A 24,039-nucleotide genomic window follows, 5' to 3' on the forward strand; every position below is an offset into this window, starting at 1 on the left:
CATAAGGTACCAAAAGGCTGCAGTGAGGTCTCCCTTGAGGTGTTCTCTTCTCCAGGCTAAACAGCTCCAGCTCTCTCAGCCTGTCTTTGTAGAAGAGGTGCTCCATCCCTCTGATCATCTTCATGACCCTCCTCTGGATTTGCTCCAGTAGGCTGATGCCTTTCCTGTGCTGGGAACCCCAGAGCTGACTGCTCCCACCCCAGGTGGGATCTCAAAAGGAGAGAATCCTCTCCCTTGACCTGCTGGCCAGGCTGCTTTGGATGCAGCCCAGGATGTGTTTGGCACAAGAGCACATTGCCAGGTCATGTCCGATTTTTTTGTCCATGAGAACTCCCAAGTCCTTCTCCACAGGGCTGCTGTCAATGATTGCTTCTTCCAGTCTGTGCTTTTGTGTGGGATTGTCCAATACTCCATCACTTGAAACCTGGATGGTCCTGCTGGATCAGTGTATCAGTGTTGCTGTTTTGGTCTTTGCTGTGGGCCATAGTCTTGACCTCAGGTACAAAAGTGTGTGGTGAGATCTGCAGCTTTGGAAGTCTGAATGTGGTCACCCGGGCTGAACCTGGCCTGTGTTCCTTGTACCTTGTATGCAAAGGTAAATCTTTCTCATTTTTAAACTTGTTAGTTTTCCACTTTGGTATGTTTTTGTTTGAATTGTTTCCTGGAAATGAGAATGTTAAAAGCTACTCTTTCACCTTTTAATTTGGTAAATTAGGCTAAGTGCTACTAATGTGACAATGGGATTAGTTATCACATTAACAGTTTTGGTTGCTAATCTCCTGTAGAACACAGAGGTTTGGAAGGGAATAACTGCTTCTCCCTCGTGACTTTCAACTGCTTGTTCTTGCATAGATGCAGGTATTTCTTTAGTCTCTGCAGAAGGCTAGCAAGCAGTGTGCTGAGATAACAAATGGTGTGATGCTTGCACAAAAACTGATAGTTGGCTGAGGTGCTGAGTTAGCATAAAAATCATCCCATGGAAGACCACTGGTCATGGTCAAAAATAGAAAATGCTTCAAGGCATGACAATGTCTTCACTTCTCAGGGAAGCCAAAAGCAGCTTCTCAGTCACATAAGGCCCATTATGCCTAATCACTTCTCATAACTAAGTTAGAACAAATAGCAGAAATCAATTTCTTCTGAGTTGCTGCTTTCACATCCAGCTGGTTGAAAAATCTGTACCCTCTTGAATTTGTTCCATGCATGCATGAACTACATGGTGTTAATTTTGCACTTGCTCTGTGTAAAGCTACATAACTTCTGCATACACATTTTTCAGGTGGGATGGTAGAAAACTGCTGTCTTTTCCCCGTCTGCTTTTAGATTCAATACACAATGATAATGGGGATCTTGAATCTCTGGGTTCCTGTGGAACAGCTGCCTGCTGCTCAGGTGTGGTAGGTCATGAAGCAGAGTGATGGAGGGCAGGATACATTTGTGGTGGAAGATGGACAGAGGAAAATGAAGTCAAAGTTCCATTTTGGAACTTCCTTCCATTAAGGAAGTCTTTACTTGCTGTTTACATGTAGACACAAATTATTCACCCTATCTCTTCTGCCTTAAATGTGTAATATTTTTTTCCATTAGAGAAACACACATCTCTGGCTACTCCTTCAGAAGGAAGGTAGTGAAGTTCAGTGGGAAGCCAGAATTAAAATCCTATTTAGATGCGCAGTGTGTTATGTAACCTACTGGATTCCCTCTCATGTACATTTCACAAGAGTGTTTGCCTATAATCTGGAGAATGTCCAATCAGTATCTTTTAGTGAATTGCACCATTTTTATTTTGAATGAAGCTTTAACACTGTTTTCTCCATTATTGTTTCCTGTTACTGCTCTCAGCCGTGGTCTCTTACTAAATCTCCTTAAAGCTTACTTGTGTTCCAAAATACTTAATTGGAAATTAAACATTCAGGAAAAAGTGATAAAATGAAGGCCTTGCAGCACCTTCTGATGTTTAACAAAAGGTTAACAAATGCAAAAATGGCTCCTGAAAGCTTCAGGCAATCTCAAGCCATGTTTACATTTTTCAAATTCTTGCTTTACCTTATTTGGCCATGCAAAATGGGATCCAGTGGTCCCCAGGGATTTGGCTGCCAGAGATTGGGCTTTGTTAAGAAGAAAGTATGTGTTTTTTCCTGAGGAGACACATGGCTAAATATGGGCTGTGTTAATAGCAAATGAGTCTGTTTGCTGGCAGAGTGACAGATTCCCAATATCCTCCAAGTTAAAAAGGCAGGCACACAGCAGCCCTCTAGCATCAAGCTTTTTGACTTTGACTGGAACTGAATTGGAAGGTGAGGGGAGTGGAGGGATGTGCCAACATCAACTGTCATGGATCTTGGGAAGTAGTTTGGGAACAAGACAGCTACAGTTGTCTAAAACAACTTGAAATTAAACCAAGCAGGTCAGAAAATCAGAGTTGAGTGGTTTTTTGTGAGCTGAGACTCATAAAAAATCTTCTTTTCTTGTTTTTTGCAAAATTTTTCTCTTTTTTTAATAGTCTTTCCTGTGAACTCTGAAAAACACAAGTAGATAAAACAAGCTGGCCAAATAATACGCATAGTTTTAGGGAATAAATATTGACTTAGTATCTGATATTGGTCAAGTGATATGTTTGAGGTATGCCCTATAAAATGTAGCTCTTGGGACAGGAGTGGTATCAGATCAAAAGCTCCGGTGACTGCAGGTTTTATTTACCTATTCACAATGATGAATTTGTTAGGCATGAAACCTGTTGATGCTTGGGCTGAGGTGAAGAGTATAAGGTGGACAGCAATGGAGAAGTATTGATTAAAGTATGTGTTGCATAAAGCAGTAACTATATAGCCGCATTTTCAAAATCTAAAAGGTTGAAGAACTCTTGCAGGAACAACAGGGAGAGTCACAGGCAGTCAGGGAGCTATCAGGACCAAGGCAGATGTTAGGAAAAAGGTGTAAGTAGTTAAACAGCTCCTACTGCTTACTTGAGCACTGCTGATGGGACAATATGATCTAGATCCTCTTACTGGTTGAGCACTTTTTAGCTCTTCAGAAATTATTACAGGCCAAAATCCTTACAGATGATTCTCTGTTCACAAAACCAATACCAACCCAACCCAATTTATGGGGGAAAAAAAGGCTTAAAAACACCCAGTGAAAGTTTAACTTTTCTATTAAGTGCAACTTGAGGTGAATCATGGAGGAAAGGCAGAGAGGGTAGGTCCCACTGGGACTCTGATTAGGAGCACACTACATTTCAAGCTTAGTGGCTTCGCAAGGTGAGGGGATGAAAACATGAATTACCTAAAATGCTCTTTGAGGATGTTGGGAGCAGGACAGCCCTCTCTTGCTATCTGTTCTTCATAAAGTAATTCTAAACCTGCTACAGTCTCCTCATGTGTTTATATATTACTGCCTGGATTGTTTTCACTATAGCTGGTTGAAATGCTCATGTAGGAAGAGCCTTGCACAAAAGGATTTTACTGAAAAATAAAAATTTCACAGAGAAAATGAAAACTCTTCCTGGGACATTGCTTTGGACTGTTCTTGCTATCTCTGTTCAAAATGTTTTCTGTGAAAAGAGAAGGATTTTCAAGTTAAGGAACGTTGCTTTCAGACTTCCTGTGAGTATTTGTACTTTGTGGTGGGATGGAGGGGACTATTGGTTCCCGTAAGTGTTGTGTGGATTAAAGACTTGGCAAAACCTATGAACATGTGAAGCATTGCAAAACTTCTTTTATTTTTTATGTGAATGACATTCTCAGTTATCATGCAAATGGTTTGGAAAGCCAGAGAGCAAAGAGCTCCAAAAAAACCCCAAGTGTATGTGCATGTTCAAGGGAAACATAACAACCAACCACTGATTTGTTTGTTTGCTTGCTTTTTGGTGCTCAGATTTGTATCTAAATATTTGTAAGAGTGAATGACTTTGGTTGGAGTTGAAGGTGGTTCAGGATTATCTCAAATTATGCTGAGGCATCTCAGGCTCCACACCTGGATTAGGGATATTGCCATGGAAGTTTTGCTGCAATTTTTCCTCATAGCTGGTGCTAGGTTTTTACTTCACTGTTGCATGATAGTGAGCTGATATTTGGAGAAGATGACTGTGTCTGCTGAGGACTGGTTTCACTTGGCTGTATGACTTGTAATTTGAAAATGTGTGATCAGTCTGCTCTGGTTAAGGTCCTGAGGTAGCTGGAGAATGGGTGAATGAAGGACTAAGAGCTGAATACAGTCAAAGTCTCCTTTAAAATGGTGGTTTGTTTTTACTCCCTATGGCATGTACCCAAGGCTAATGAATTTGACTATTTCTTCTGCATCCTTTCTATGGACAAGGTATATGATTTTGATAAGGTCAATTTTCTCATGCCCTTGGAGACTGTCAAGGAACCAAGTACTTCTGCAAAAGTGGGGATGCAGCAGGCTTGTGACTTTTCACAAGAGCCAATCTATTCCTCTAGCTCAGGTAAGATGTGCTACAGGAATGAAACTACTCCTGTAGCTCCTGTGGGCTTTTTAGTAAGATTCAGTCAGGCAGTTATCAGATTTCTGTAATACTGATGTTATCACTGTTCGAGCTGCCTCTGTTTTGATTCCGAGCACCACCCACGTTCTCAGAGATGGTTTGTGAGGCTTTCACTGCTTGCTGCCTGTGCCCCTTCTGGTCATGCCAGCACAAGAGCTTTGTGCCCATATTCTGGGGTACACTGGGACAAGGCTGGGATTCGTGCCTGAAATGCCTGGTGCATACCAACAAACCCACTCCCACTGCCTGTCTGCTTGGAGGAGGCACTGGCAGACCAAAGGGCTCTCCTGGCCTCTGATAAGTTAATTACTGGTGGTTTAAATGTTTATGGGGTGGAATGTGCCTCCCATTTAGCATCTGACCTATGCTGAGAAGCTGCCTTTGACATGTTGTTTCATGGGTGAATGGTTTAAAGTGTCTGTGCAAAGTTGAAAGTTGTTTGAATGATGTGTTATCAGTGCTCCTTTATAACACCAAAGTTTCTTTGCTTTCTGATTTAAAATATGAATAAACCCAATACATTGGAGCTGGGGATGTAAGCTCTTCTGGCACAAGGGTTTCTCTGAAGCAGTCATGTAGCCCCTTCAAACCCAGCATTTTTTGTGTGTAATTGTGTTATTGCTAATTACAAGGTAGTAAGTGTTTATATCCTCGTCTACCCTTCCGGCTTCCTCTTGGAAGAACGGGCAGAGTTCCAATTTCCCTAAGGCAATTGGAGGCTATGGCTGATGGTGGTTGGTGGCACCAGCCAAAGCATGACACTTGCGAGGGGAATGTCCGAGTTGGGACCCAGTAGTTGCCCTCCAGATCATCCTAGCCCAGAGCAGGATGCAGAGGAATAGCCCCTCATAGGCTTCCAGGGTGAGCTTAGGGGATGAGATCTTGTGCAATGTATGAAAACCCCTTTATTCTGCAGTAAAGTAGAATATGAAAGCCATCAGAATAGTTAATATGAAATAACACTGTGGATAATTGACTTGAATTCTTGAATCAGGGAGTGGTTTTGATTTTAGTTTTCCTAAAAAAAAATTAATTGTTTTTAAGGAAATGAGAAGAAAGAAGGGAAGCATGCTTCTCCTTTGGAAACAATAATGAGGGATTTGTATTATCAAATAGCAGCTGTGTTGATGCAGACGCAATAGCTGTCTGTCAAGAGCATACACACAGCTTACAGATGAAATTGCTGTTCTTCCAGCTCCCAGCAAACACTGGTATCCATTGTGGAAGAAACTGATGATGCCATGGATGAGGCACTTCCTTAGTAGGTTTTTCCAGCATTATAGCTTAACATGATGGGAAAAATTTAGATGAAAAGATCTTCTGTAAAATAGAAATTGTGGTTTTATCTAAACTAAAACACCTTCTATGAAAATGTAGATCCTGGAAAAAAATTATTTAGGAAAAAAAGAGTGATTTGTTTTCTCTCTTTGGTGAAAGCAAAATGTCTATACCTAATCAACTGTGTTTTGAGAAAGCAGTGTGTTTCATTTGGTTTGTTGAAGAGTATATTAAACCCCAACTGCATTGGGTATCTTAGGGTGGATTTGAAAGTGAAGAAAGAATGTTTGCCACAAGGTTTTGCTTGACTAAAATCAGAAATGTGAATCTAAAAGACTTTTATTGGTCTTAGAATTGGGAATTTTTCAGTCTTTTTTGCTTGTTAAGACTGAATTACTCTTGAACATCACAATGATTTTCAGGAACAAAAACTGATATTTGACTGGCTTATCCACCATAAAGCATTTTATTCAAGTAGCTATCTAACTGCTAAACAGCCTTCAGGACACTCGTGCTTTAATTATTTCATTTAGGCTACCAACCTCTTCACTTGAAATAACACCCCCTCTTCAGTCATAGTGTTTTTTCAGGAGCTTTTTGTACCACATGGAACAGGCAGAGAAGACAAAAGCAGCCCAACATCACATCTGAACTTGACTTGCTTTAGATTCTTGGAAGAAAAAGCCCAAGTGGTGCTGCCCTGACAAGCTGTACAAGATCAAACCCCCCACCTATGTAAGTGTGAATAAAACTGCCTTTTAGGAGCATCCTGAAACACAAGGGAACTTAAAAATCATCACGTTTGTGGGCACCTCTTTGTATACTTGATATGCTCATTGTCCTCAGACACATAGGAAAGAAAACATGGATGCAGGTCTCCTGTTGTGCTGCACTGGTCCTGGAGGATGCCACAGTCAGATGGAAAAGCCATGAGAAGAAAAGATTAAAAGTATGTTTGTGATGGGGAAATGAAGTGTGAGAGACAAAGCAGGAGGGGAAAGAAGTCCCTGACCAGCATACATTGCTTTAGAAGGAGTCAGTAGAGACTCCCTGGCAGCAGAACCACTAGCTTCCAGCAGATTGGAAAATGATTATGAGCTGAGCGAAACACAGGGCCTGGGAAAGGACATATTCTTCAGTAGGGTTTGGGACAGTTATTTTCCTCTGTCTATTCCTGTCTTGCAAAAATACTTTAAACTGGCACCAGTGTATAGCCAGTGGCAGCCAATGTTGCATATTTTTCATGTACCACATTTTGAAAATGTGACTCAGAACTGCAATGATCCAAAACGTAAGTTTAATTTTGAAACTGGGAGGAATGGCTTATAAGGCTTTGTGTAAAAGGAACTGTTTTAGGACACTTATTTTTAAACATGTTATGGCATTGCAAAGTAGCGTGAATCAAGTGCTGATTCTCATGTTGTACCTAGAAATAGGAAAGTCTGTATTGAAGAGTCATATAACACTGAAATTTAAAAGGTTAAACTAGAAGCAAAAAGGGGTTTAATGCAAGTAAAAAAATAACATGATTTCTAAGGATGCAGAGCTGTTTAATCAGACCTGGTACTGTATCTGCATGTCTTTTTCTGCCTGAAAACTCTTTTTATCTATTGTCCAACTTTAGGTGTGATAGTGGGAGGAAGGTATTCAAAGTGATTAATTTTGTCAATGAAATGCAGTGAAAGGGTGGGGAAGATACTGTTATTCCCCAGAGACAACTTAGAGGTAATTACAATCTTGCATAGAGCCCAGAAATTTCATGCAGATAAGCGCTTGTGGCAGGGAAAGCCACCTTGGGTGGTTGCAGAGGTTCCACCTTTGTAGTGGGTTAGGCTCTACTCTTCTAGCATTTTTATGGAAATAGTTTTGGTAGGATAGTTACACAGTGATGTGCTCAGCAAAGTCCTGTTTGTTGGAGAATGGAGATGGTAGAGTGTAGCAATGGTGATGGGCACTGACATTTGCATGCAAGCCCAAAGGTATTACAAACCTAAAGTACTATAAAAACAGAGCTGAGATTGCTCAGTTGTCTGAGCGATGAGCAGCATGGCATGGGGGGAAGAATTGTGCCTCTAGCAACAAATGTGGAGTCAAGATGTGCAAATTCCCAGCCTGGGAATTGTTGTTTTTGAGCATGGAGTGGCTATTAAATTGCAGAGATTAAATGCTACCTCTGTGTTTAAAAGTTGTGCAAATATGTAAAAAAAGAGAAAAAGATAGTGCAAAAGAGTGTGTGATTCCTATAAGGCTGCATTTCACAGATGCAAAATGTAACACATTTTTGGCAGATTTTTCCTGGTACTGCTTTCCTGTTACTAGATGGTGGAGCTGTTGACTGGACCTGCTAAGGAGAGGTGCAGTTTAAATGTCCTGCCTAAGTTGATTCTCAAGCATCACATTGCAGGGCTCAGTTTCAGAGCACTGAATTTTTCTTGCCATGGGGGTTGGCCATGGCTGCTTTCAGGTGATGTGTGACAGCAGTGTGGAGTGCTGGGTCATGAGCATGGTGTTGATACAGAGTCTTCCTTACAGCTGGTCTAAGTCTCATCTTTGTGCTTACAGGGAAGAAACCTGCTCCAAAGTATCCTATAGACTGTGTGAGGGCAGGATGTGACATTGCTCAACAAAACTGAACTTCAGGTATTCCACACTGTGGCTAATACTGACATGGCATAAGGCCTGTTCTTTAGTAAACAGAGCTCATCTATTCCTGATGATGGACAGAACAGGAATATTGAGCAATGGCAGGAAATCCTTCTGAAGCAATGGTACAGTGTAAATGGCAGTTTGGCTGCTGACACTTCTCATTGTGGAAAAGCTGTGCTCTCTTTAAAGATTCTCAGACCAAGTTACTGCTTTATTGTCTATTTCCTACACTGTGGCAGTGATGTACTCACCATATTATTTTATGGAGTAATATGTAACAGTGTTAAACATTTGGCTTTGGCAGAATTGTAAGATTTATGAAACACTGAAGTTTACAAGCAAAAGAAAAAATCTTAGGGTATAGGCAGTTTTAAAATCTTTCTGAACCTGTAAGGTTCTAGAAGTTTTTGTTATGACCAAGTCTCTCCAGATTTCCAGCTTTAAATGCCTTTTGCAGTCAAAGATAATTGTTTTGTCATGCAAATCAATGAGGACCATGCTTACTTTGGTCCTCAAACACCAACTAGTGTTTATGAGGAATGATGCTATTAGAGTCAACAAGAAATAGTTCCTGTAAAGCCATGCTTGGCTGTGGAAGAAAATAGTACAACTGTGAACACTAAAACAGAAAATTGCTGCAAAAGACTTTAACTTAGTGGTTCTGGAAATCTGGAGATTTTGAGTTTCTGTAGGACTCAGGTGAGGGAATGTTTTGTGCGCATCAAATAATACTTCTAGATCCAGACCTCTTAGAACTCTGGTTTCATAGTGCTATTATATTTCCCTTGGAATGAAATGAGAAATAAAACTAAGCATGTGCAGACCATGTTGATCATGGACACTATCAGCTGATGTTTTTCAACTTGAGCTGCACTGTATTTTTGGTACTGTTCCTTTCTTATTCTTTTTATGTTCTTTTTGGATCCTGGTTTTGTTGAAACTGGTCCGACCTTAAGCCTTTACACTTGTGAATACAATTCTTACATTCTGCCTTTTGCAGGGTGCAGCAAGCAAAAATGTTTTTGATCCACCCAGCACAAACACCAGACATGGCCTGGCTATGCATGTGGGGAGGGGAGCAGGATCTTGTGTGCCAAGGAGCAGTGACTGCTTGCGAGGAGGGCTTGGTCCTTGTGAACACTCCTTGGTCTGCAGTTAATTTTGGCTGTGAGCCAAAATTCTTTAAACTGGAGGGAAAAAAGGAATTTTGTATGATGAACTACAATCAGCAAATCAAACCTCTGTGGTCCTCTTGAAGAATGACCATTATGATGAGGGTGGTGAGGTTCCCCCAAAATGTTGTTGATGCCTCATCATTGACAGGGTTAAAGGCCGGGTTGGATGGGTTTGAACAACCTTGTCCACTGAAGGGTGTCCCTGCTGATGGCAGAGGAGCTGGAACTATATGATCTTTAAAAATTCTTTTCAATTCAAACCATTCTATAATCCTATGAAGAGCATCTTGGGACCTGTCTTTCAAGGCATTGGTGGAAATAGATGAGCAACAATTAACCCCATTTGCTGCAGAGAGGCTTCGGGAAGAGATGTTAGGAGATCAGCATTTGGAAGATAGAGCAAAAGGCAGCTGTGTCTTCTGAGAGGGAACATGGGATACTTGTCACCTCCTCTTCTGCTTGGTAAATTCATTCTTGCCGAAGTCGTTTTAATCTGCAAGTTTTCTGTCAGAATTCTGCTGGAAAAAGGCCTTTGATTGTCCTTTTTCAACATGATAGTAGTTTACATCAGTCTTTAAATGATACAACCAAATGTGGATGTATCCTTTGTTAATCAAATGTTCTGTTCTATCTAAATATCTTGCTTGATAAGTCTAGGGAACTACAGTCTAATCAAACAACAGATCAGAGAAGTGCTCTTCAAGTACTAGCTGGGATCATCATCCAAATGAAAATATTCATCAGAGAGGTCTGAAGTCAGCATTTTTCTTAAATGGATGATAGAACAGTGTTCCTTGGATGATATAACAGTGACTCATGATTCAATATGTTTGATAAAGTAATATTTGGGCTGGAAGTGGGGCTCGGGATTTCTAGGCCGTGAGTTTCTGTACAAAGTAACTGAAAGAAATTGAAAAAAATATTTGAAAACAGATTATGTAGGCCAGGGAAGACAAATGTGAATTTCTTCACTGTAACAAGCAATAATTGTTCAGTTGGTCACAAGGTGGGAAACAAATGAATGGATAGCAGTTCTGCAGGAAAAGATCTTAAAATGTCAGTGAGATTATATATATAGTATTTTTTTCTCAGTAATATATTTATATTTATCAGTAATATATATTGTCAGTTATTCCACAAGGTTAAACTGACAGAAGTGATAATACATGCAAAGGGATCCTGCTCCCTCTAAAACTCAGCTGGAGAGACTTGAAAAGAAAAGAAGAAAAACTGGGGCCCTATACAGGGAAGAGAAAGACATGGGTTGCAAGGAAAGCAAGGCTGAAAGAAACCAAATGAGTTGTTTGCAAAGACAAAAGCAATGCTCTGTTCTCTGGTCCATGGTGGCCAAAACAGGCATTAAGATGGCTTTGCTGAAAGTAACAGTGGCTGGAATAGGCAAGTTGCAGATTCTTTGTTCAAACCATGTAGGTGACATCTATCAGGGGTGGTGTGTACTCAGCTGGTTCTGCCTGGGAACATGACTGTGTGATGTGAATTTAAGGTCTTGCTTGGTCTTGTGCTTCTGATCATGCTGGGAGGTGGTGGGGAAGGGAGGAACCCTTAACCTGTGGTGGTCTAACTTTTTGGCCAGTGTTTGCTTCTGCCTTTCTTCAACCTCATGCTTCTAACTCCTGAACTCAGACTCTGCTCTGCCTGCTTGTTGACATAAACTATGCAGCCAGTCCTTTCAGGCAGAGGCTGTGTTTACCTGCCTATTTATCTGGCATCAATGGGGCTGCAGTGTTGATTGGCACTCCAAGCATAAACAATAACCATTGTCAGAGTAGATTATTCAGAGCAAGCTGAAGTCATTTGGTTATGAAAAGCTCCCCAGAGCATTACTGCTTGCTGTGACCCAGAAATGTTGGCACAGAAATTGATTACATGGTAGGATTTATGTGACAAACTTGTGGCTCTTCCTTGTGCAGCACATGGTGTCATGGAGATGGCACCTATTGTGTGAAATGTATGTGCAGCCTTCCTAAAGAGAAAAAACTCCAGCCATGGGAAAGATAGCTGAAAGAGCCCATTTATTTGGAAAGCGGATGATGAAAAGAAAGTCTTTGGAGTTTCCAAAGTGAGATGATATGAACAATAGTTGTTGGGGAGGGAGTGAGTTATAAGGGGCAAAGATGCAGGGTATGAAGCCAAGTGACTCCCGTTGGACATGGTCTCTGAAGGAATGGCAGCTCTGTTGCTCGAGAGCTGATAAAACAAAGCACTGAAGAATCCAGAGCTGTTTGAAATGGGCCAAAAGCCCATTTTTCTTTTCCCGTTTCTCTGCCCTCCTGCTTTCTACCTCTGATGAATGTTCATGCCATATTCTGCTTGATTTTTGGTTAATGGGGAGAAACTGGAAAAAGTTACTCCTATCATCTGCCCTATTTCAGAGGGCTTTGCTGCTGAAGGTACAACATGTCTTGAATGGGGATTCAGGCCCTGGAAACTGCTTTTATATTCCCTACTAAAATTGTGGAAATTGCTAAGGTCCTCAGCTTGGTTTCTCAGAGCTGTAAAGGACAGTCACCTGGGCAGGCAGACTGGAGGTGCACTACGCAAAAAAAACCCAAAAAACCAAAAGCAAACAAACAAAAACCCCCAAACAAACAAAAAAATCAACAAAAAAAACCCCACCTTTATAAAGTTTTTATTTTTCTAAAAGAGCTTTAAAATGCAAAATATGTGCCTTTTTGTGCCAACCAAAACCCTCTGAAATCAAAACAGCCCAAAATGACTAAAGGTCTTTATGGATACTATAAATAAAATCTTAATCTGAAATTATAAATCTGCCCTGAGGACTGAATCCATCTGAAGATGATCAAAGCCATTCTTCCAGTGTATTCTAACTAGCAGAGCAAGGGAATTTCCTAGCAAGTCATTATTGCTATGTGAAAGTGCAATGTGTTGAATATCTAAAAGGTATGCTCAGCTCAGAGCAAGGAAACTTGTCTTAATTTCTGCTCTGGACAAGTTTTAGAAACACAGAGACACAGAGCTAGAAAAGTAAAGCAGCAAGAATATATGCATGTCCAGCATCTATATCTTCCTCTGGGGCAAATACCCAATTTTTGAATCTACAGCAAACAAACCACTTACAGAGCTATGAACATGTGTGATCGTTTCATATGCAGTAAGATACAGTTTCTTTCCTAATCCATATGATGATCAGTTTAAACCATGAAGTGTGAAATGTGATTACCCTTGTCCAGGGTTTGAATTAGGGGGCTGCAAGGAAAGGCTCATTGCTCCAGATTGCATGAAGAAGGAGAGAACAGGCACAGAGACTGAGCTTCTACTTGTCTTTGTGAGGTAGGGCAGAAAAATTACTCTTCCATTTATTCCTTGAGATTCAAGGATGGTGAAATAGATAACATTCCCTCCCACCACCCAGTAGGTGTTTAATACAGATCTGCCATGCAGATGCAATGCACTGATTTGGAGCTCTTTCTCCTACCCTATCCTAAAAGGTTTTCTAATAGAAAAGTTAGTGTGCTTTGCTGTTGATCTAACACTGGTACTTTTCACACTGAGAAAGGTTGAGAAATTCCTTTTACGGTTGCATAATATTCTTTTGAATCTGTGCTGCCATTGGAGCTGTCAGCTCTGTAGAGAAATCCCACTATAGTGTATGTAAATCTAGAATGTGTAAATGAGAACAGCTGAAAACCAGTGGTGTTTTTATTGAAACACTTAGTGTAATTTTCTGTTGCTTCTTCACTTGCTTCACTTTTGTGGACTGAATTTCCATGGTTTTTAAATAGTTATGGTAGCTTCTAGAATCAGAAAAGTCACTGCCCTGCTCTGTAAGTAGCTGTGTGAAATGCTTTGGTTTTAAGCGTGGCTTCATCTTAGTGCACTGGCATCCCATGACTGCATTTTGAGAGACAAATCCCGTCGTAGCTCTGCACTGTAATCACCTGCTTGCAAGTACTTGACTCTGCAGTTGCTTGGGCTTGGACACGTTATAATATTCATGAGATATTGATGGTATGTATCAAAGGAAAAGAATTCATTCTGCTAGCCAAGTCTGGAAACTAGACTTAAGGAAATCCACACAGTACAAAAATCTCAGCTTTAGTTTAGTGGGCTGCAAATACATGATTGGTTTATCTGAGAACAGAATTCTTCACCTGCCTATAAAATGCTACACAGCAAATACATTAGAACAGTAAAGTAGTCTTTATGCTTATTCTCTCTTAGGGGCTTTCTACTGGCCTTTGAAAACAAACTTATTTTCAACATTTCAGTATTCACTCCATGAAAGCTATTGTGTAGACTATTGGCAAGCTACCTACAAAGAAATTCCAGTCTGGTTGCCTGTTGCCTTTTCTGTCATATTATTGATGTATTAATATCTTTCCAAGCATAAGTCTGTGCACTGAGATTTTTTTTTCATTCAAGGCATTTTTCCCCAGTCTGCTGTGTCCTTGAGGAAATTCTGGAGGAATGCTGGAGAGCTGTTGTCATGCTGGGTGAGTCTCACTGCTGAGCACAGGGATTTTCACTCATGAGATGGAACCTCAGACCTGTCTCCTTGACCCAGTTCCGTGACTTAGCTGCTCAATAAGAAAAGATATTGGGAGAAACAGAGTGGCTTTGGACTGGGAGGCAGGAAAGGTTGGAAGATGACTGTGTTTGGCCTGCTGGGGATTTGGCTGGGGTTTTGGGATGTCTTTTAGTGAGCCTCCCTATTCAGCAAAAGTGTTTCCTTCATTCATTCCCTGTCCTAGGCTTGAACGGCCAGCATGTGGCCCAGGCTGTGGATCCCATGCTAATTAGAATATAAAAGATCCATTGTTTATTGCAAAATAAGCAAGTACAGATGGGACTGTTATAGCTTGAGCTATGAAATCACATCTGAGTCACTAAAGGTTACAAGTCCAATTCTCCCTTCATCTGTATCAAGTGCTGTTCTGCTATTGGTGCTAATACATGCAAAACCAGGCATACGAGAAAGTATTTAATGTGAGGTATTCATCTTATCTTGTTTCAGACCAGGTATTTCCACTGTGTCATCACTTGTATTTAACAGCTGTCAAAACAGTTGAATATGGCAGAGGGGTTATTTCTCATCAGCAGACTTTGCAGCCTGTCTGACTTCAGATAATAAATACCTTCATAGCATAAAATATTTTCCTATGGAAAAACCAGTTATTAACTTTTGCCTTCCTCAAAGTTTTAATAATAAGCTGCATACAGGAGATATCTGTGCTTTGGATAGGATAGAGATGAGAAGAAATGTAGCAATTTATTTTTACATATTAGGCAATATGTCTGGATGATGGGGGATGTGATAGAATTAATTATGTAGAGTTGCAGTGACAGCTAAAAAACGGAGCATACAAATATGGATGTATCTTTTGACTATTGCTAGTTCTAGCCACCACAAATAATAGTGACTATAAAGCTGGCCTCGCTTAGTTTGTTCACTATTTCCAATTAGCTCTAATTTCTTCCAGATGTATGTGGCATTCATTAGTCATTTTTGTATGGTGTGTATATATGGTTTGCTTAATTTTTTTTCAGATTATTTGCTATTTGTACTCTGGGCTTGGTTTAGTAATCCCGATTATGCAATTTCTATTTCCTCACTACATGACCAAAATGCACTGGCAGAAGAACATTAGAGAAAGAAAGGAAAGACACTTAGACATCCTAAAATTCATAATCTCAATTAATATTGATCACTGTTTTAGGAGCCATGAACTGTTTTACAAATACTTGGTAATCTCCAAACATTTTCAAGCCTTTAATATTCTGGTCTGGTAAATGAACAAAAATTAAGCTATGGGTTTCATTTCTTTTTAAAGCCATGCTTTATTTTAAGTTTTCTTTTCCCATGCTACTGTATTTGATGAAATTGCTGCTAGCCACAGGCGTTTGTCACAGGCTATCATTTTCCATAGGAAGCCAGGGGCCTTTGGGTTCCTGAGGCTGGGAACTCTCTTGCTACTTTGCTGTGCTTTGTTCCTGGGGTCTCTGCCCTGCACATGGCTGCACTCACCACTGCTGCCCTGGCTGCTTTTCTCTTTCTTGTGGCAGGAACTCAATTGTATTGGGTTTGCATGGCAAGGGTTTAGTAGCAGGGGGCTACACGTGGGGCTTCTCTGAGAAGCTGCCAGAAGCCTCCCCCATGTCTGATGGACTCAAAACCACATGCCCCCAGAATGGACCTGCCATGGGTCAAGGCTGAGCCTATTGATGCCTTGTGAAGGCTGACCTAGAACAGAGACTAGATGAAGCTAAAGAATAAAGTAGGTATTTATTAGGAGACCTTCGGCAACACAAGAGCCCAGCCAGGGCTACAGCCCAGGTGAGCCCAAAATGGTCACAAAATGGACAACTGGTCCTGGGGTCTCACACTTTTATAAGTTCTGATTCATTAGCATATTGGAACTAATTGTCCAATTACAGCTCCAGCCCATGAAGTCCCATCTTTCTTGTTTTTCTCACTTCAGTCTAATGTTGTTTGTGCTCTTGGGCTTGAAATTTGGATCAGTTGTCCTTGGGTCCCTGGTTAGAGAAGGAATTGTTTTGTCTACTTACTCTGTGAAAAGAGCTTACCATCCCTTAATATGAAGCTCAGAACTACACACTAAAGCAGTACAGAATCTGAAAAATATAAAAGCTAAAACCTGAGGCATCACCATCAGTGGTAATAGTAATGACTCTGTTACAACATGTGTAAGAAAGGGAAAAAATTATTGTGCAGAAGCAAATTGCAGCCAGAGAAAAGCAGAGTGAGAATATGTGAGAGAAACATCTCTGAGACACAAAGGTCCGTGGAGAAGGAAGGGCAGGAGGTGCTCCAGGCACCAGAGCAGAGGTTTCTATGCAGACCATGGTGAGGCAGGTTGTGCCCCTGCAGCCCATGAAGGTCCATGGTGGAGCAGATATTCCCCTGCAGCCCATAGAGCAGGCCATGCCAGAGTGGGTGGATGCCCAAAGCAGGCAAACCCTATGGCAAGCCTGTACCTTTTGCTGTATTTCTCTCTCCTGCCCAGCTGAGGAGGGGAGTGATAGAGCAGCTTTAATGGGCACCTGGTATCCATGCAAGATTCAACCCACCACATCAACCTAGTTCAAGAAATACATTTTTTGGCACTGGCAGTCACTCATGGTCCTTGCACCAACTGGCCGGTGCACAAGGCACAGAAGGCTCCTGACCTGTGCCTCCAGGCAGCTCTCATGACTGGAATCAGCAAGTACCACCTTCCCACATAAATCCTTATCTCCTTCTGCCCTCCAGCATCTCCTAGTTGTTTGCTGATCTTAATTTAGATTGTTTGCACATCTTCATTTAGAATATGGTTCTTAAAATTAGTTTACACCATTATTGAAGCTGGTAACAGCAGCAGCTTTGGACTCTGTGGTTTGTGCATGAACAGTAAGAGATGGTTGTTGGTTCAGCCAGAGCTTATATCTAACATGCAGCTTATCTAGAAAACCCTAATGAATTCCATTGTTCATCTACAGCTGGATGTAGAAATGAGAAGATATCATGGACCTACCTGGAGTCTCAGCTGTGAGCCTCTCATTTTTGGTATCAGACTTACATTTTCTGCTTTTCTTGAATCCATGAAAGAAAGTTAAGAGACAACTAACATATGTCTTGCACATCTCTTCACATGTGAGTAGTAGATCTAATGACTACCAAAGGAGACCTTGAGTGGAACAGGCAATAGAGAGGCACAGGCTCAACACTTTGTAAAGATTTTAACTGTCTAGCTCCTTGGGATGTCAGTTTTATTTGTATGGCTCCTAAATTTTAGGATTAATTATTTTAAATACAAACTAAGCAGGATACATAATTATGTAAGTCCCTTAGCATCCTTTGGAAATAAAAATCATTTTGCTGCTAGATCCCATGAACTTCAAGAGGAAAATATAGCTTTATAATATTAGGCAATGAAATTAAACTTTAACCCTCTTTGGTTATTTCTACAACTTTGCATGATGTCTTAGAAATGTTTGATGTATGCAAACATAATAAACCTCCTTCAGTGTCTCAGCTGTAGGCAAGTGGCTCCATCTCTGAATGGTCCATGCAAGTGCTTTTCTATATTTGAGGGGTAAATTGTATGATTAGGCAATTAATAGTAAAAACTTTGCTCTTCTCCAGTGGAGTGCAGCAATACTCAGCTGGTTGTTTTGCTCATTTGTTCCTTGTAGTTCATTTTTCCTTCTTAAACAGTCAGCACTGGTTGAGTAATCATTTTTTCATATGAGAAAAACAGCTCTGATTGCACAGTCACCCCTTCCTGTAGTCCCTTAGTGAAAACATCTTACATTCATTTCTCCTTTTGAGCCTACCTATGGAGGAGACATCAATGCTAGATATTGCAATTACCTCTTATTGTTCAGAGAAGGCAATTAAGCATGTGATTCTTCATCTTGTAAAGTGATGCTTTGTCTTAATAGGCCATTTTGCAAACAAATCCTGATGATCCATGGAGCGCAGAGGTTCACATGCTGCAGTCTTGTGCTAATACTGCTGCAGACATCGGTGATATATAGGGCAAAGGGATATATGGGCAGTAGCAGTGTTTCCATAAGGGCATATGATGTTGCTGAGGGAGAAAATATTAGCACTGAAGAAAAAAGAAGTCTTCCTATCACTGAGTCACTGATATACATAAGCAAATAATTCACTGTCTCAGTCTTTCCAGTGTCATCACTTCTGATATGAGAGTGTCTGTAAGAAGCAGTAGAACTTGCCTAAACAGACTCAGCTTTTGGCAAGCCATTTCTTCTCCTTAGAAAGGATTATGTGTATTTGCTGACTTATTTGGTATAGATACTTGATTACTTTACCTTGTTAGATAGTATTTACAGATGTTTTTTTGAGACTATTTGGCTTGTGAATTTAAACATTCCTTTCATCGGTGAAGGGAATAAATAATCTGGAGGAGGGTATTTAATCTGTCATCATTCTTCATTAATAGACCAAAATCTAAAGAAAAGAGTGAGGATGGACCTTAGTATGGCTGCATTTGTTCTGGACCTGAGAGGTATTGCCTGCTTAGGCTATCTATCAGAACCCCTGCCCAGTGCCTCCCAGCCTCTAGGGATGGCTGCTTCTGATCAATTAAAAAATATGTTTTAGTCATTATTAAAGAGTCAGTTAGATAACCAGTCTTTTCAGTTTTCAACTGGAGATATACCTGCGTAAAGCCTGCAGACAACTTAGGGTTTGAATCCTTAGGAACATTCCTTAGGCTATTTCTGTTGATAGATGATTTTTGTATAGGAACTTCTTAACTTGTAGAAAATTTCAGGTTTTCAGTTGTTTTTTTTTCAGGTTTCCAGTTTTGAATATTTTTTTTAGCCAGCTTTAACACTGACACTTCTAACACATTTATCTTAATATGAGTCTTCTTGCTCCACCTTCTTTGCTCTGCACCGCTAGAAGATATTCCAACATCTCTGACTATATTATTTAGACTCATTAATGATGTCTGTGAACATGGACAGCTTTGGTACACTTGGGAAGTAGAAAGGGAGGTGGTTAAACACCCCTTTCACAGTTTAGAGGAGAGGTATGGCCCAGAAGCTGGGAGAAGGCGGCAAATGTATGTGCACACCCATTGCTTTTCCTGGGTTCTCTATAGTACCTCTGTCACTTTTAAGGACATGAGCATGCAAGAGTCAGATGTGAGGACAGAAAAGCAGAACAGACATGAGGGAGTGGTGGGAGAGGCTGAGGCACATTGTAACCCCCTGTGCACTTTGGATGCTGTCAAGGTCAGTGACTACACTCCTGAAGGTGAATGTCAGCTGCCAAAAATGCCAGGGCTCAGGCTGGACATCTGCAGATGTTTGTTTCTCCCCAGTAAGTGCCAAGGCCACCTGGTGCACTTAAACAGTGGGGCAAGGCTGAGAAAGCCTCCCTCGGGCAGGCAGCTTGGAGCAGGAACATTGCCTCAGAGAAGCTCTTGGCCATTCCTTACATCTGAGATGTCAGGGGCCATCAGTGGGTGCTGTACAGCGCAGCAGGGCTTTGTTTGCCCATGGCAGCCATGTGGGGGCTCACATGTAAGGCTCAGGCCATTACTGTCAAAGCAACCTGTGCCAGGAAGGATCTGCAGAAGTAATTATTTCATGCTGTCACTTCCCGCAGGGAATTAAAATCCCCCTTGGACCAAAGTTATTCCATTATATGGCAGGGGTATCTGTCAGTTCACAAAGGAAACAAAAAGGGATTCTCCTGACACATGTCCTGCATACTGTATTGTCTCTTCTTCAAAGATGTATTAGTGTCACTGGTCCCTAACATATCCTGGATAGAAAGATCAAAGATGAAAGGGGGGTGCATGAGGAGAGTGGTCCTGTAGTGTAACCTAGACAGTGAAATTATCCTGTCCTTCCCTTGGCAAATGAAAATAGCTGTTTACAATTTAATTTGAGTATTGTGACTGAAAACTGCACATGGATTATGTGTAATCCACAATGAAATCACTACTGCAATGAAGTCATGGGCTAAAATTGCATGACGTAACTTTCTGAAGTGACAATTGGTGGTGCCTTCTTGAAATACACTGTAGGATCTGGGTTTTCAGAGGGAAAGTCTTTAATGCTGTCTGAAAAACAAAAACATCTGAGCAGTTCTGTGCGTTGCATATGGCAAATCAGAGATCTAAACTCAGAGATACTTTAGAAAATATGGACTAAAATATAGGAAAATTTATTCTTCATCATTTTATTTCCAGGGTTAATTCTCCTGAGATCACCACTGACATGGATGCTGTCAGTCTTTCAATTTCATTTCTGTTGCTGTGGGTACCTAAGCAATGGAAGTGTTGTAAGACTTCAAATTCTTGTAGTGCAAAGAAAATCCCAGCCTTTTCAAATAAGGTTTCTTTGTTCTGATTGAATGCAGAGAAAAATCCATTGTCTTTGGTTTAAAAGTTTGGTTACATGGTGTCATGGTTTGATGCTGGCACAATGCCAGTGCCCCCATGAAAATATATGCTCCCTGGTGTCTGCTGTGAGGTGTGACCAGGAACAGAGCAAAGCAGGCTCCAATTTAGAAATAAAAAAACCCAACTTTATTAACCTGCAACTATATATAGAAAGAAACACACAGAGAACTCAGAATGAAAACCTTCTAAAAACACTCCTCCTCCCCCCACCAAATTTCTAATACATCTACCTCTCAGATCATCAACTCTTAGTCCTGCACCACCCTTTAGATAACCAATTCTCAGTTCATCATTGAGTGAGGAGTCCCTCTTGTGCCATAGGCTTCCCCTGGAAACACAGTTGAGACCTCTTGCGTTTCCATGTCACATGTGGCACCACCCGGAAATCATTTGCCATCGTGACATCTTCCTTCCGTGCCCAGTGCTCTCACTACTGTACATGGACCAGAGCTGCTTCTAGGGTTCCCTTTTTAAGGATGCTTTGCCCAGTTTCAAAAAAAGCACAGTCTCTCATTTTCGGGACACCTGTCCCCCCCAAATTCACCCCCTGGGGCCGAGGGGTCTCGAGAACAGAGATCTTCTTCTTCTTCCCTGAAGATGGAGGGCACCACCATCACCCCCCTCACCCACTGTCTCTGTTCTCGCACTCCTTCACATAACATCACTGCACTCTCTTGGCTCCAAGCCATTGCCTCCCTCGAGATGCAGTCTCTGTGTCACAGGAAAAATGGTTCTGTCCATGGCTATACAAGAAAAGTCCAGCCAAAGGCCACTCCATCATCTCCGCCCACCCAAGATTCTTCCAAGAAAAGCGGAGGAAAATCTCAGGCTCTGCCTGTCCAGAACTCCCATGGCTGCCCGCCCCCCTTCTCCTTCTCGGCTCTCTCTCTCTCTCTCTCTCTCTCTCCCCTGTGGGTGGCAGGCCGATGTCTCTCAGTGCTCCTCCATCCTGCAGAGGCCTTCACCTCCCTTCTCTGTCCAAGGCCCAGCCTACCTCACCCGGCCACATGGCCTCCCCTCCCCAGCCCAGCTGCAGCAGCTCCTCAGGGGAGGCCTGAACCTTTCACTGACCGGAACCCCAGAGAGAGTTTTCCAGGGAGTTCTCGGCGTTTAACCCTCCGTGTTCTCCGAGGTGTATCCATGTCCCCAGTGGCCACACCAGGTGCCAATATTCAAATCTGAGCACCCATTGGTTTGACCACAGCATCCCAAAAAACTCACTTCCTTTTCAAACCAGGACGCATGGTGACTTTTGGCAGTCTTTTTCACAGAATCAATTACAGAACCATTTAGGTGGGAAAAGACCTCTGAGAAAGAGTCCAAGCTTTGGCTGAGCACCACCACATGAACTAGATCCTGGCACTAAATTTTTGTAGATTTTTCTTTTTTTTTTTTCAAATCTAGATTTTCTTGTATATCACAGATCAAAACCTAAGTGAAGTGTAGCAAGACTTCAAAAATATTAGTTTTTCCAGACGTGGCACGTGAGCAAAAGACGTTAAAAGAAAAAGCCTTTGGCTTTCTACCAAAATGTCAATGATATTTATGATGAATTAAAATAAATTTTGTTAGTTGCCAAAAGCTAAATAGGAAAAAGAAAGCATTTGCAGCTATTGAAAATTATTCTGACTTCTTTCCATTACACTGGATGACAAGGTCTAAATTCCCTACTCCGACTGATGCAGATCTATAATAATTCTTCCAAAAGCAACGCATAGCTCAAATTTATATATTTACAGGCCATTGAATGGAATATTGCCCAGGTAACTTCTGCAACTTTGATAAAGATTCCAGTTTTCTCAAATAAATCACCTCAGATTAAACTTTTAAAATGTTTGCATAGGTCTTAAAATGTATATTTATATTTTCATAACTTCAAACTGAAAGTACAGAGCATTCTGATTGTGGAAAATAAAGCCATGTTTTAAATGATACTGATTACATCCTGTTAAAGTATTTTAGAAATGTAATAATAAGTGGAACTATGTACTTAAGGAAAAGCTGCTTATTTAGAGTTATATGGATGTGTAATATACTGTGAATTAAATTTTAAGTCTGGTTGCAGGAATTGAGAATTAGGACTGATAACCAACCTTAAAATGGCAATAGTGAAATTTCATTTTGCATTAATCTCTGAAAGGACAACCTGCTAGTTAAAAACAGAATACTGGATGTCTGTCCCCTTAGAATCCTTACAATGGTTCCTAGAAAATGTGAGTTATTTGCTTCAAATACCCATGTTAATACTTTACCAAGCTTCGCAGGCCCAGCAGGATACACCTTGAGCTCACCTGCTGAGATAAAAGCTAACATTTGAAATTCCCCTAAACCTTGTCACTCAGCCAAACTGCAGGTCCTGTGCCCATGTCAGTGTTTCCCTGGGCCTTGGGGCCATCCTTCCTGGCAGAATCCCTGCTGGGTGCCTTGCCTTTTGGCACATCTGCCTGGGTGCCACATGACAATGTGACAATGCTCTTGTCCAAATGGTTCCTGCTTAGAGATAACAAAAATCACAGAGGTTGGCTGCTAGAGACACTGATGGAGAACTCCATCCTTCTGAAATGCAACAGTAACAGGCTCTGAATGAGCTAGGTAGTAAAAATGTCATTAATTTGTCTTCTAAAAAATTTCAATGGTTTGATTTTTTTTCCAACAGAATGCATTTGCTGTCCACCAAGAAGAGCACACAAAGCTAACTTGTTGGCCTATTTGGCCTAAAATGGTTTAGCAAATTTGATCTGTATTTGTACATTTGGTTTGAATAAATTTCTCACTATATTGTGCTAATACTTCTTCTCTTGCTAATACTGAATAATAAAATAATTTTATTTATGTATCAAATTTCATTAAATAGGAGTGTAGAGCATGCTCTTGGATTAAATTATTAAATATAATGTATATTATAAGTGACAAAACTAGCAGAGTGTATATATATATTTAAATATAGTATTTATTGTATACTAAACAAGAAAAGAACACTTCTGCCATTATTAATACAGAGAACAAAATGAGAAAACAGAAGCAAAAAGGACATAAGGCTAGGTTTTTAAATATTAGTTTAAGTTAATGATTAAACACCCAAATATCTGTAAGATAGGTGGGAGAAGAAACTAAGCGATGACAAATCAGTGGCTGATGTAGTCTTAAGACTTAGAATCTGAGCTCCTGGCTCCCAAAACTCATTTTTGGAAGGAACAAGTTGGGCCCTTCAGTGAAGCTGTGCTGGTTTCACAGGGTCCTACTGGCATGCAGCCTTCTGGAAATGTTTCCTGCTTTGGTGCCATTTGGGTGTCTGTTATTCTTAACTGGGTTTTCACAACACTTTGGTGTTTTGCAGAAATTTGAGAATAAAAAGCAAAAACGTCATCTTTTGGTTCTTCTCCACTTGATTTTTTTTTAAATAGAAACCAAAAGAGCCTGCTTTTCAGTTTTAGCTATGGAAGAAACTGGACTTCTCTAAGGGACAAAACAGGATAGCATGAGAAATGGCATGTTTTAGAACTTGTGT

At 40.9% G+C, this 24,039-nt stretch overlaps 1 long non-coding RNA gene across 1 annotated transcript; it reads left to right on the forward strand.

Annotated features, from left to right (window-relative positions):
* Positions 1-3,425: 3,425 nt before the first annotated feature.
* Positions 3,426-17,161, forward strand: LOC134415098 (uncharacterized). The gene is made up of 3 exons (XR_010026936.1): positions 3,426-3,605; positions 14,011-14,081; positions 17,086-17,161. It is a non-coding gene; the product is annotated as an uncharacterized LOC134415098 (long non-coding RNA).
* Positions 17,162-24,039: the final 6,878 nt, after the last annotated feature.

The sequence above is a fragment of the Melospiza melodia genome, chromosome 2 (assembly GCF_035770615.1).
Source record: "Melospiza melodia melodia isolate bMelMel2 chromosome 2, bMelMel2.pri, whole genome shotgun sequence".
NCBI lineage: Eukaryota > Metazoa > Chordata > Aves > Passeriformes > Passerellidae > Melospiza > Melospiza melodia.